General features: G+C 37.3%; 1 pseudogene across 1 annotated transcript in view; it reads left to right on the forward strand.

Annotated features, from left to right (window-relative positions):
* The window catches only part of LOC309807166 (E3 ubiquitin-protein ligase RLIM-like), a 54,064-nt pseudogene that overhangs the window by 37,256 nt on the left and 2,832 nt on the right, over positions 1-13,976 (forward strand). Inside the window, exons 2-3 of the transcript in view lie at positions 11,453-11,696; positions 13,027-13,536. The product of the transcript in view is annotated as an E3 ubiquitin-protein ligase RLIM-like (transcript). The remainder of the gene's footprint in view (positions 1-11,452; positions 11,697-13,026; positions 13,537-13,976) is intronic.

The following is a 13,976-nucleotide window of genomic DNA, read 5'->3' on the forward strand; positions in this document are numbered from 1 at the left end:
TACTATACATCAAAAGTTAAAGTTATGATTTTGGCAAGATCAGACTCCTGATACTCACTTATTTAGTACTGCCCAGTAAATTTTCAATATTGGAATTCTTTATCGATGAAGAATAAAGAATTCATGATACTTTTATTATTCACTTTTACATTTGTATCCACTAAGAAGCATTTTCACAATACATGCATATGAATATTTGTGGATTATTTTAATGTATCTTTCACAATGTTAAAATCTCTTTCAAGACCCATTTGCTGTTAAGAGGTCTTACCTCTTTAATAATAGATGATAGATGATTTATTGTCATATTTGCCAATGAAAAGGAAAACCATGGCCAGAATTTGTGATGTCACTCTATGTAGACACATATGCATGGAAATAACCTGTAGGTGTTACACACACACATATATAGTCCTATATATATAAGTATATATTTTTATATGTATATATTGTGCATACATATGTATGTATATGTATATGTGTGTGTATGTACTCACTTATCTTTCCACCCACCCATATATGCATCCATTGATCTATCTAGCTATCTTCCAACACACAGTACCCCTACAATGATAAAATAGGATCAGAGTTTCATAGAAATATAGAGCCCAAAAGATCCTTAGACATAGTTTAAAAACAAAGAATGTTATTCTTAGAGGTGTAACTCTCCGAGATAGCACCAGTAGAAAGAACTCAGCTGGAACCTAATCCCCATATTCCAATTACAAGTTCAGTTTTCATTCCACCATACCACACTGTCTTTCGCACAGATATCTGTTATACAGATGGATAGATACTGATCCTTAGAAGACAGTGTCAGTGCTGAAACTATTTTCTGTACTGAACACCCTGCTGTCAACTAAATTCTCGTTTGAGTTTTGAAGTTTACTGATGGTTTCTGTCAGTCCCAAGCCCTCCTAGGCATTTTTACACATAATCAATATGAGGGGAACTTCCTGTCTGGCATCAATCAGCTCTTTAAACAACAATTATCTATTAAAATATTGTTCTTAAGTCAGGAAAAATGGATGTTAGTGTCAAACACAGCTTTGCTCACTCTCACACACACACACACTCACGCAAATTACAAATAGTATTCGACTGCTCTATATTTCAGGCTATTCAATAACTAGATAAATGACATATACTTTCTGTCTACATAATTTTTTTTTACTATGCCAAGGCATACACACTAGTTGTTCCCTGCAGTACCTGCCGAATGCAACTAAATTTGCAACAGAGTTAATCACTGGCGCAGCTGAATATTTTAAGAGATTTATCCTCTGTAGGAAATTCATCTTTTTTCCAAGAAAAGGGCATTTACCCACTCTTTCATCTCCAACTGAAGTAGTTCCGTGATTTCCTTCCTTTCTCTGATTTCCACGCTCCAATTCCCAAAGACAAGCTCATCTCTGATGACCTTTCAGTCTATGAGTATTTGGGGTAGGAGTGGGGGTAGTCCACAGTTAAAATAAAGTTTGTATACAATCACTTCCTAAGTTGTTATGAAATTATTCTAAGCTTCCCTAATAATAAACTTAAAAGAAACCATGCAAATGGTTCAGATGTGCATATGGAGATAGCTATTATCTAGAAAGCAACCAGATTTCTTAAAAAGCCAAAAAAAAAAAGAGACTGACTCACTCAGGATATATGGAAATATAAGTGAGGTAGGTGGGCTAGAGTGTATGTCATTATCAATAAAGCCCTAGGAGAAAATCATAATTTGAAAAGATACATGCACCCCAAAGTTCACTGTAGCACTATTTACAATAGCCAAGACATGGAAGCAACCTAAATGCCCACCAACAGATGAATGGATAAAGAAGATGTGTTTCATATATATATATATATATATATATATATATATATATATATATATATATATATATACACATAAACACACACATACACACAATGGAATATTACTCATCCATAAAAAAGAATGAAATAATGTCATTTGCAGCAACATGTATGGACCTATCATACTAAGTGAACTAAGCCAGACACAGAAAGACAAATATAATATGATATCACTTATATGTGGAATCTAAAAATAATTATACAAATGAACTTATATATGAAACAGAAAAAGATCCACAGACATAGAAAACAAACTTATGGTTAGCAAAGGGGAAGGGGGTGAGGGATAAATTAGGAGTTTGGGATTAACATATAAACACGACTACATATAAAATCGATAACCAACAAGGACTTCCTGTATAGCATAGGGAACTATATTCAATATTTTGTAATAACCTATAAGGGTAAAGAATCTGAAAAAGAATATATATGTTTATATATGTGTGTATATATATATATATACATACATAACTGAATCACTTTGCTGTACACCAGAAACTTATACAATATTGCAAATCAACTATACTTCAAGAAAAAAATTAAATCAAATTAAAACTAAAAAATAAAATAAACCCCTAGAGATATTTTTGCATAACTGAATTAAATTCTTAAAACCCCAAAAATGAATGTTTTAACTGAATTTGAGAAATGAAGACTAAATTAAATCTTGGGTTTAGAATTAATTTGATTCATAATGGAAGGAAGTTAGAAAATAACATTTATTAAGAACAACACTGTTTAGCAATCCTATAGGAAGATATAACACACAAAATATCTCCTATTACTTCCCTGTTAGAAGAGCTCTTTGCTTTAATACTTACACTACAGAGAATTTAATTAGTTCTCAATCAAATATTCTTCAGCCAGTGATTATACAGCAATAAAACATATTTGCATCGGCAAACTCAAGGTAACTTTTATAAGAACACAGTGGTTGGAGAAAATCTTGAGTTACATTCCAAATACATTGGGTAAAACTTCAGACTCCTGTGTAGACATTTTGAAAAGCCTGCAAAGTGTCACAGAAGAGGATGTGCAACTCTGATGTTACTGGGGTTAAGAGAGGCCATGTTACTGCAAAGCAATGTTTGTTAAAACCATATTAATTATTAGGTGATTAGGATATCATGATTTTAAATATCTATATTATAACAAGTTTTTGCTTCTTTTGTTTCATTGTGTTTCAGGAAATATGTTGGGGTTGTTGGGCTAACATATAAAACATACTAAAGGTTTCCATTAAAATAATAGGAAATTTTTTCCTGGTTACATTTGAACAAAAACTGCTTGATTTTTACAAATGGATTCCTGACCTTAAGCAGGAGACACCTTTACATATAGTATCACATTTACTTTATTTTACATAGAATGTCACTAAAGTTTACCACAACCCATTTAGGTATCACTGCCTTTTACAAATAATGAAACTAAAACTGAGAGATTAAATAACTTACCCAATGTCACACAGCTCATGAGTGGGGGAGATCAGAATCCAATTCAATAGCCTTTGAATTTTTCACTATATAGTAGGACCATAGTTCAACTAATCAGGTATTTATTGAGTTTCTAACTGTGCATAACATTTGGTGTTAGGCATTAGAGGGGCACATAATGATGCCTACTTCTTGCATCACTACAGTTTACAATCTAGTAGAAGGCAAGTGCACACATTGTTCTATTTAAGAGTCTAAGAGGAAAGAGGAAGGTGAAAAATGGCAAATATTTATGCAAACAGGAGTTTTACAGGCCATCTTGAAGGGCAGTGTATTTAATACAGGACTAGAAGGGTACAGATATTGCAGAGAGGTTTGATATGAACTAGGGCATAAAGGGTAGGGCATCGCAAGCACAGATTACAATGTGAACAAAGGCATGGAAAAAGTGACAGCACATGCAGAGAGATGTAGGTAAGGAAAGCCTTGAAGGTATTGAAGAAACCAAGTCTACATGATAGTTGTTAAAGATAGCAAGGATAAGTCAGGGAGACTACCACAGAGGGGCTGTGTAGTAGGAGAGGGAGATGGGGCTCAACTCCTAATATAATAAGAACAAGTAGAGATATAAAGGCAAGGAGCAGGGTGGGGGTCAGTAGAAAATTACTAAGAGGAAACATCAGGGGTAAGGAGAATTCTGGCTAAATCAATTTGACAGAAGTTTTTTCTGTAGTCAGGCTAGGGTGATAAGACATGAAGGGTGAGGGATAAAGAGTTTGATCATATATCAAGGGTAGAGGATTTTTGCTAAACTGACCCACCAGAATTCATGCTAATACTAGTCTAAATGGGCCAAGGACAGAGCCTAAGGTCAGGGACTAGTTAGAAAGAGGACTCAGAGAAGCCTGACTCAAGTTTGGTCAAAGAAGAGTGCTATGGTCTGAATATTTATGTTCCCTCAAAATGTATATGTTGAAATCCTAACCCCCCAAATTGGCGGTATTAGGAGGTGGAGCCCTTGGAAGGTGATTAGGTCATGAGGGTGGCACCCTCATGAATGGGATTAATGCCTTTTATTTCAGATTTTTTGTGACTATTATTATTATTTTCTTTGAAATATAGTTGGTATACAATATAAGCTACAGCTGTACAATATAGTCATTTGTGATTTTTAAAGGTTATACTCCATTTATAGTTATCATAAAATATTAGCTATAGTCCCTGTGCTGTACAGTATATCCTTGTAGCTTATTTTATACATAATAGTTTGTACCTCTTAATCCCCTACCCTCTCCCCTTCCCTCTCCCCACAGGTAACCACCAGTTTGTTCACCACATCTGTAAGTCTGTTTCTTTCTCGTTATATTCACTTGTTGGTTGTATTTTTTAGATGCCACAAATTCCTTCATGAATGGGATCAATGTCTTTTAAAAGAGGCTCCAGAGAGCTCACTAGCCCCCTTCCACCATGTGAGGACACAGCAAGAAGGTTCTGGCTATGAATCAGGAAGAGGGCTTTCACCAGAATGAGACCATGCTGCTATCTTGATCTTGGACTTCAGGCCTCCATAACATTACAAAATAAAGTTCTGTTGTTTATAAGCTACCCAGTCTGTGGCATTTTGTTACAGCAGCCAGAATGAAAAAAGACGGAGAGAGAATCTTTGCCAGAGGCAATTCCTTCCTCCCTTCCTCCCTCTGGCCTTTCTTCCTTACTTTACTTATTTCACTCTCCAACGCATATTCATTTAGTATCTACTTTAAGGAACTGAATAGATGGAAAACACAGGTTGAGCTATAAAGATCACTATTCTTATAGTATACAGTTTATTGGAGGAAGAGAAAAGCGTCTGTGACAGAGCATGACATGCACAATTTTATTTTAGATAAACTGGTCAGGAAGACCTTTCCATGGAAGTGACATTTAAACTGAAGTTTGAAAGATGAAAATGTAGTAATGTTGGCAAATCTAGAGTGATTTTTGTAAGGACTTACTACACATTTTACTTTATTCTATATGCAATAAGTTGTCAAATGTGTTTGAAGATAGAGGATGCATTCTAATAGTGTGGATAAGAGCTTGCATTTAGCCTGAATATTAAAGAGGCCCCAGGAAATCCGACCATAAGGAAACCCAAACTCTGCTCCCAATACAAATGCTACTTTTTAAAAAACTTTCACCCTTTGGTCAACCTACTGTCCATTGAATTTGTTGAGGTTTGTGGATATTGAGACTTAAGCAAGAGAGGCAACTTGATTATAGTACAGTAGTTTGAATTTAAGCAAAATGGTATGCCTGAAATGTAGGGGCCTTTTTGTAATGTAATTTGAAAATGTGGTGAGTTTCTTTGAATAGACAACCCAGACTGACCATTCAATGACTCTCCAGAAGAGCGACTACAACACCCAATTAGCACCATAAAAGGGAGAGTCGACATGACAGAGATGTGAGGTGACCATTTTTACCCACACCACATGCTGCCATTGTGGTTACACCTACTGGTGTAAATACTTGGTGAAAGAGGCAGTGCACCTCCCTGTGTCTGCAGGCTACTGAACAAAATCACCAACCTCCCTTCAATAGGAGCATATAAAATTCTAGGCCTGGAGAAGAACAAGTAATAAAGTAACTATTTACTCTCCCTGAGTTCATTATCCTCTTCTCTTCTCCCTACTGGGTCGAAGGAAGGCAGAAGATAGCATTAAAGCTCATTTTCAGGGTCTGCATGTTCAGTTGTACAGGTGGTGCACTGCATATTTATAGGAGTGTCATTCACTTTCTTCTTTACATGAATGGTGCCCCCTGGGAATTTTAGAGGGCACAACCTGTGAATCTGTATACAGCAGGCCTGCTTAATTTGGTTTTGCTCATAAACTGTGAGCTTTTGTGTTGCTTATTCATTTTGTGTTCTCTGTGTTCATTTGTTTTGAGAAACCTGATATCCGTTTCATCCTTGGAACCGTAAAATTCATCTTTAAATATATCTATATAGGTAACAAACAGAATATTATTTATGTATATGTAAGTTTATTTATTTATTACAATAATCTAGGAGGTAAGACTTTACAAATAAACAAATGTGCGGAAATATGAACTAACTTGCTTGTGAATAAGAAACCTGGAGCATGCCTCAGAGAAAGTGTGTAAAATGGCTCAAAACTAGAGAAAGCATAGAAGCAAACTATCCACTGACACGGCACTAATAGAAAAGCTATCAAAAGTTTAAATCTGAGCAGAACCGGGAAGAAAGGAAATCATAAGAGGGATGAGACCTTGCTAAATAAATACATTTTTATTTCCATAATTAGAGGTAAGAATAAGGAAGAGATGAAACTAATTCCTAGTGTCAAGCCTATGTAAGTGGAAAGGGTGTGATTTCAATTAACAAGAATTTCGTGTTTAGATTCAAAACAAGTATTTGTGTCAAAGAACCAATTCCAGTAGATTCCATGAGACATGCATATTTAGATTCATTTTTCTGCATCAATGCTTTCAAGCTTTTAACCCATCCTTCTGGTGGGAAAGAAAAAGACACAAATATATGAAATATCTTATCAAGCTTTAATTATGTTTACTTCTTGATTTAAAATTACTCTTTATTAAGTTAAAACGAAGATATTCTAGACTAACCCCAAAGCAGAATTGAAATGGCACACGAAAATGATCAAGCATGATTCAAGCATCTCATTTAACTGAGATTTTACTACGTTTGTGTAATGATGTCTAAAATTGTGTTTTCATTAAACATAGCGGAGTAGAGCGAAACAGGGAGAGTCATCCTATAGACCTTGTTTGAATCTAAACATATTATCTATTACTGTAACTTTGAGAAAATCACTTAATTTGCATCAGCCTCAATGCCTTTATCTCTGAGAATAGTAATACCTATCTTGCATGGGGCTTGAGATCAAATAAGTTAAAACACAAGCAGAGTGTCTAGCAATTACAGTTGCTCACTAAATAGCTCTTGATATTACCAATGGTCTCTGATGTGGGAAAACTATTACATAATAAAAAGATCCTTAATCTGGTATCTTTAAAATCAGGCTGAATGCAAAGAACTTCAGATTTTATGTCCTCCCTTTTTTTATTTTTACCCAGAGAATAATGCAATTCAGAAAACAGAGGGAGAGATTAATTTCCACTTCAACTGAAAAGTCATCATTATAAGATTTTTTTCATCATGTGCTATAGTACATTAAATACAACCATAAAATCTTTGTTACCTCTCTATTGAAAGGTAGAATGTGGTGTCCCACTTCTTGAATATGGGCTGATACAGTGGCTTATTCAATCAACAGAATGCAAGAGAAAAGGTGTTCTTGCACTTGTGAGTTTAAGTCATAGGAAGACTTACAGATTCCAGCCAAGTCTCATGAGATGTTTACTTTGGGTAAAGCCACTCACTATGTAAGAATTCAACTATTTTGAGATATCCAGGTGGCTAAGACTCCAAAACTACACCGAGAAATTTCATGGAGAAAGACAGAGACACAGGGAAAGCCAGCCCCAAATTTTTCAGCCTGTGCAGCCCAACTCAAGCCCCAGATTTGTGAATGAAGATGCCATCTTGGTTGGACATTTCAGCACCAAAAGATGTGACTCAAAGAAAACTTAGCCAGAACCAAGGCCCCAGACATATGACACCAGTCAAGTTGTCTAATCTATCTCCAATCATTCAAGCCACCACAGCTGAGGCCCAGTCATGATGGAGCAGAGATGAGCCATCCCCAGTATTCTTTATCTTTATTCTTAGCTCACAAAGTCCTGACTATAACAGCATGGTTTCTATTGTATCTACCACTGCGTTTTGGAATGGTCTGTTATACTGCAATAGGTATCTGGAATATATGTCTTGATCATTTCTTACAGTTCTAAAGCCACGGAACTCCTTTTACCCATATTCAGGGAGAATGCTATCTCTTGCTTATTTTCAGTCTCCCTTTGAGTCATAGAATCTGTTCAGAAGCTTCCTTGGACAGAGTCAGTAAAAGAAAACTCTTGATTACAAAACTCCATTATTACAACCAGGATAAAAGAACAGCCAAATCTGCTCACACACACCCCATTTTTTCACCACATCATAAACAATGGATTGGCCAAATTTTTTTTTTTTTTTTTTTTTTTTTTTCTTTTTTTTGCGGTATGCGGGCCTCCAACCGCTGTGGCCTCTCCCGTTGCGGAGCACAGGCTCCGGACGCGCAGGCTCCGGATGCGCAGGCTCAGCGGCCATGGCCCACGGGCCCAGCCGCTCCGCGGCATATGGGATACTCCCAGACCGGGGCACGAACCCGTATCCCCTGCATCGGCAGGCGGACTCCCAACCACCGCGCCACCAGGGAGGCCCGGATTGGCCAAATTTTTAAGTGCTTGACTCTGATTGAAAGTAAGCAGCTTTCCATCTTCAACCTCTTCCCCTCCAACTCAACTTAGAGTGATGCTCTAGTCAACCTCAGGACTTCCTGATGCATCTCCCATCTCTGAAATGAGAAGTGAAGAAAAAATATCTTCAGAAGACTTCTGATATCAAGACAAGGGATAGAACAAAGGCCAAAGCAGCAATATTGCCATCCAGAGGAAAAACTACTGAACCTACACTGCAATATTCAGAAGGAAAGTCAAGACATGAGAGAACTAAGTGTAAAGCACAGCTGTATTGGTGGCTTCTATTTAAATAATCAAGGTCAATAAGTAGGTCTCTGGGATGATGATCCCTATACCCTGTTACTTGCACCAGAATTGGGACATAACCAGGAACAAATAGTTCAGGAAGCTAGAGTCATTGACACTGAGAGCCAACTACAGGGAACACCAAACATCCGGGGCTATTAGTTCATGTGCTTCTGTACCTAAATTTGGAATGACTGTAAGACTTTCTGAATCTTCAGGTAACTTGCATACTATTCTAATCATAAGCAATCATGCTCCCTCTTAAGCTAAACCATACAACTTCAGAATCAGGTGTTACTTCTTATTGGTACCACTGTCCACTAAGCAAAGACAGAAATACAGAAGTAATCCTGACCCCTGCCTTTCCCTCATATATTCCCCCTCCCCACTTTTCCCTCTTTCCCATATATAACTAGGTTTAATCAGTTCTGCTGCCTAGAGATCTGTTAAAGTCCTTCATTGTAATCATATTCCTTTGCCCTGATTCAGATCCTTGTCATCACTAGCCTAGGCTGCCCTCTATCTATTTCTGACCCTCCCATCTGAACTGTTGCCCTTCATATTCATCCTCAACACTACTATCAATATTATTTCTAAATTGCAAATTTGACCATCAACTGTCTAAAGACTTCAACATCTTTCCATTGCACTAATGATAAAGTCCAACTTCTAAACATGTCCTAAAGGTCTCCATTTTTTGACCTTGCTCTGCCAATTTAACTAATGTCTTTTTTTAGTAATTAAAATCTACTATCCTTGTTGTTTTATGAGTGTTAGCAGTTGCTGTTCTCACTTTTGAAAATATTTCCCCCTTTCATTCACTTAGAAAACTCCTGTTCATCCTTTAAACCCCAAATGCAGTGAAACCGATTTTCTCTCTCACTCAAATCACTTTCTCCTCAAAACTGTAATTTTACCTCTGTGTAGCTCAATTGTTTGTTATACTCTAATGACAACAGATTCTTAAATATACTCATCTTTGTATCTTAATATCCGATAATATGACTGACATTTAACAAATGCTAAACATACTTGACACTTGAATTGATTGAATTGAATTAAACTGAATCAATCACTCTCAAGAACACTAACGATTGTGAGGGTTTCCTGCATCAAGAGTACAAATCACGCTGAATTTTCATAATACTGCTAGTTTTGATTGAGACACAGCAAACAAGTTTACAACAGAGTTCCCCTGTGAAAAGAATAACTTCAGTAAAAGATAACAAATACACTCAGAAGTCCATAAAGGAGGCAGGGTAGTCTAGGGGATTCTGTTCTCATCCAAAGTCTTGCTGAGATTTGATTCAGAGGGGAAAGATTGATTTTTCTAGCTTAAGTTAAACAAGGCATGGAACAAATGTCAAAAGCAAGACATAGACTTAGATTCTTCACTGTCACACCAGTAAAGTTACCATCCTTCCATCTCCTTGAGAACAAACAAGAAAGCCTGCTGTGGACCGTGAACAAAACAACAACTGTGAATTTACACAGCTCCTTAAACTTCTAAGCTGTGTACTGAGAGTGAATTAGAGGTCTCCTCCAGATAGCATTGCAAATGAGCATTATTTTATTTTAACCAAGCCTTTCAGGTGATACATGCGACAAAATCAGCAAAGTCAGTACTCACTGTGGCAGACAAAGTAACTATTATGTATCTGTCCTAAAAGTTCCTGTGATGTTCTGGCTAGTTTTGCTTAAGTACTATTTATAATATTTATGAGAAAGGAGGACAAAAATGAACCTGATGCTTTTGTGGAGAAGGAATTCCCTGGCTGAGCAGAAAAGCCTGCCAAAGTTTTGGTGTTTCTTGTTTGTTTGAAACAAGACTAAAGGACCATATAATTCAAGATGAAGCCATTAACAGTTAAAAGGGAGAGGACACACTAAAGAGACTCAGCCAGGGCCCTGGTAAATTATCAAAAATTGTGGGCTTTCTTAGTGAGAGTCTAGGATTTGAGAAATTCATGAGAAAAGGCGGAGGTCCCTGGACACCTAAAAATGAGAATTGCTGCATTGAACTAGGCTGACTTTGGCATGGCATTTTGAAGAAGGCAGTCATATGGAATGTAACGAATAAATAGAGCATATCAGAGCCTGAAAACCTGAGAATAGGCTCCTGTGGGTGAAACGAGGTGAAGCACGGTGCTTGGTACACTATAAACCCTCAGTAACATTGGCTGGTTTTGAATGAAATGAAACCTAACCTGAATCCAGTCCCTACTCGGTAACAGCGGGGAAGATAATGGGTGCCTAGGCAACGTCTAGCAAGTTCTGGGCTAGAGGCGGCTCCCAACTGTTGCGTCACCAGGGGCCACAGAACTGAGTCGGGAAGGGAGAAGGGAGGAATCTGTGCGGAGGGTCATCCGACTGAGTCGGAACCGGACACTCTGGCAGGAAGTAGAAAGCGAAGAAAACGAAACGACCACTGGTGAATTTCAACACCACGTCGTGAATTTCAGATAATTTTCCACTTGTTTATTAAGGTGGAAAGCTCGGATTCCAACGATGAAGGAGATGGAGTTTCGGCCCAACACATAAGTCAAACGGACCGATTGGTTCGGGAAGAAGATTTCTCCAGGTTCGTAAATAATCTGAGTGAAGAAGATTACGAACTTATGAGAGACAACAATCTTCTAGGCATTCCAGGTGAAAGTACGGAAGAAGAGTTGCTGAGAAGACTTCAGCTAATTAAAGAAAACGCCCCACAAGACTCAGATGAAAATACAGGTATATTTTGCTTTTGGAGGGAATCGGATGGGATGAATAAGGAACTTCATAATAGGAAATAGTAACTTCATAATAGTAAAGAGTAAATTATACAGAAGTGACTTACATTAATTTGGTAAGTAACTTCTCATAAAAAGAACTGGCATTTACTTGATTTTTGGTGAGCATGTCAAGGTCTGTTTGTTTGTTTTCCTGATTCACATCTGGGTTGTTTTAATTGGGAAACAGTGCAAAGTAGCCTATTTGTATTTTTCTTGGTTTTCGACCTCAACTGAAAGTCCCTCCTACTTCCTGAATTATTTTTTCTACATAGACATGTAAAAAAAGCAAACAGAAATATTCTCCACTGGGGACTATTGTGCTTTCTTCAACACCTGGGGACATTTGACAATGGCTAGAGATATTTTTGGTTGTCACAGGGGAGGCATGGGTGTTACTAGCATCTAGTGGGCAGAGGCCAGGGATGCTGCCAAATATCCCACAATGCACAGGATAGCTCCCCAAAACAAAGAATTGTCCAGCACCAAAATGTCAGTAGTGCTAAGGCTGAGAAACCCTGCTCGGACCTCAGGTCTGGTGCCTTCCCTTCCAGTGTGAAGTAGAGGATTTTGCTGTCTAATGAAGAGGATACTATAATACTTTGGCTCTTGAATATGGTCTTATATGTACCATGCTAGGTTCAGTCTATTCATTTGATCTGACCTTCAATTTAATGTCAATTAAAAATCTTGGTAACATTAAGAAGTATTCAAAATGCAAACACTTTTAAACCTATAAAACTTGTTTATGTTTGGGCAATAACCTTATATTTTAAAACAGCTTATCTATTATCAAAAGCACATAAGTGAAGAGCCTACAAGTAGTCATGTTGGAGACTAATGAAAATTAGACAATAATGTAAATTGAACTAAACTACTAGCATTGCACCTTAACTGGTGTTTACCTTGTTTAATTGCATTAGTGTTTTGACAGTGGACTGAAAAAAAAGTCTCTTGACATTCCTCCGACAGTGGTACACAGGGCTGTGTATATGATGAAATACTGAAACACAGACTTCCTCCGGATTCCCTTTTTAAAAAATTCTCTAAGTTTATCTAGGATTAGCTCACTCTTTTTGGATGGAATCGAAACTTTTCTACCTTTACTTATAAATCTACACAGTGCAGTTTATAAAATATTAACTCTATAAATGTGAAATCAGTTGAAAACATCTGAGTATTTAAGTTCTCATTTTTTGTTTGTTTTTGAAACAAAGTTTCAGAGTGCTATTTTATGATGGTTCTAATTTTGGTGGTTTTTTATGCACCCTCCCCATTTTTTTTGTTAACAGACAGAGGAGACTCTTCAGATGACGTGTCTAGTGGTGACTCTCTAATAGACTGGCTTAACTGTTCTGGACAAACTGAAAATATGACAAGTGGACAAAGAGAAAACCAATCTTGGAGAGAATAGAGCCAAATTAATCCTAAAAGTGATCAGTTCATATTCAGTTTAGAAATAAATGCTAACCTTGATAATGGGAGTCCAAATCCAGAGAATGAATATGTAGCATCTGCAAGACTTCCCAGAAGAGAAAATATGGAAGACAGCCAAAGGCAAGTGGAAAGTCCACAATCTGAATCAATATTTACAAGACCATCTATGCCTGAACAAGATACAACTGAAACATTAATGGAATTCCCACCTACCACAAGTCAGAGACGAGCAAGAAGTAGGAGTCCAGAGTATCGGAGAACCAGAGCAAGAATTGAAAGTTGGTCGCCTCCACATTCACTTAGGGAAATTGTACAAAGACTTAATCATAGTATACCCTCTCAGAATTTTGAGCAGCCTCTGCTAAGTGAGAATGCGAGATTTTCTAGAACTGATCACCAAGAAATATTGACACAGCAAATGACTGGATTTGAGTTGCAAAATAGCGGTCTTATTGAAACTTCTAGAACAAGGAATGCCGTTCATGGAGAAAATTCTCCAGATACAACCAGCAGTGGTGAATCTTGGGGAATGAGGGAAATATATCCAACCATACCCTTCAATCTTGAAGTAGGACAAGTTCATTCTGGAGCATATTCTCAGAGAGACAGCAGAGCTAGTAGAACTCAGTTAACATCCGAGACACCAAACAACACTGTCACTTCTGAAAGTGAACGAGGACTGAGGCATATGTATTCACATTCTGAGCAGGCAGGTGTGAGAGCTTATGTCAATACCATTAGAAATCCCGTTTGCAGAACGTTAAATACTAGCTTAAATGATACAACATCTCTTCCAACTCAGAGC

The sequence above is a fragment of the Mesoplodon mirus genome, assembly GCF_964341445.2.
Source record: "Mesoplodon mirus genome assembly, chromosome: 1".
Classification (NCBI taxonomy): domain Eukaryota; kingdom Metazoa; phylum Chordata; class Mammalia; order Artiodactyla; family Ziphiidae; genus Mesoplodon; species Mesoplodon mirus.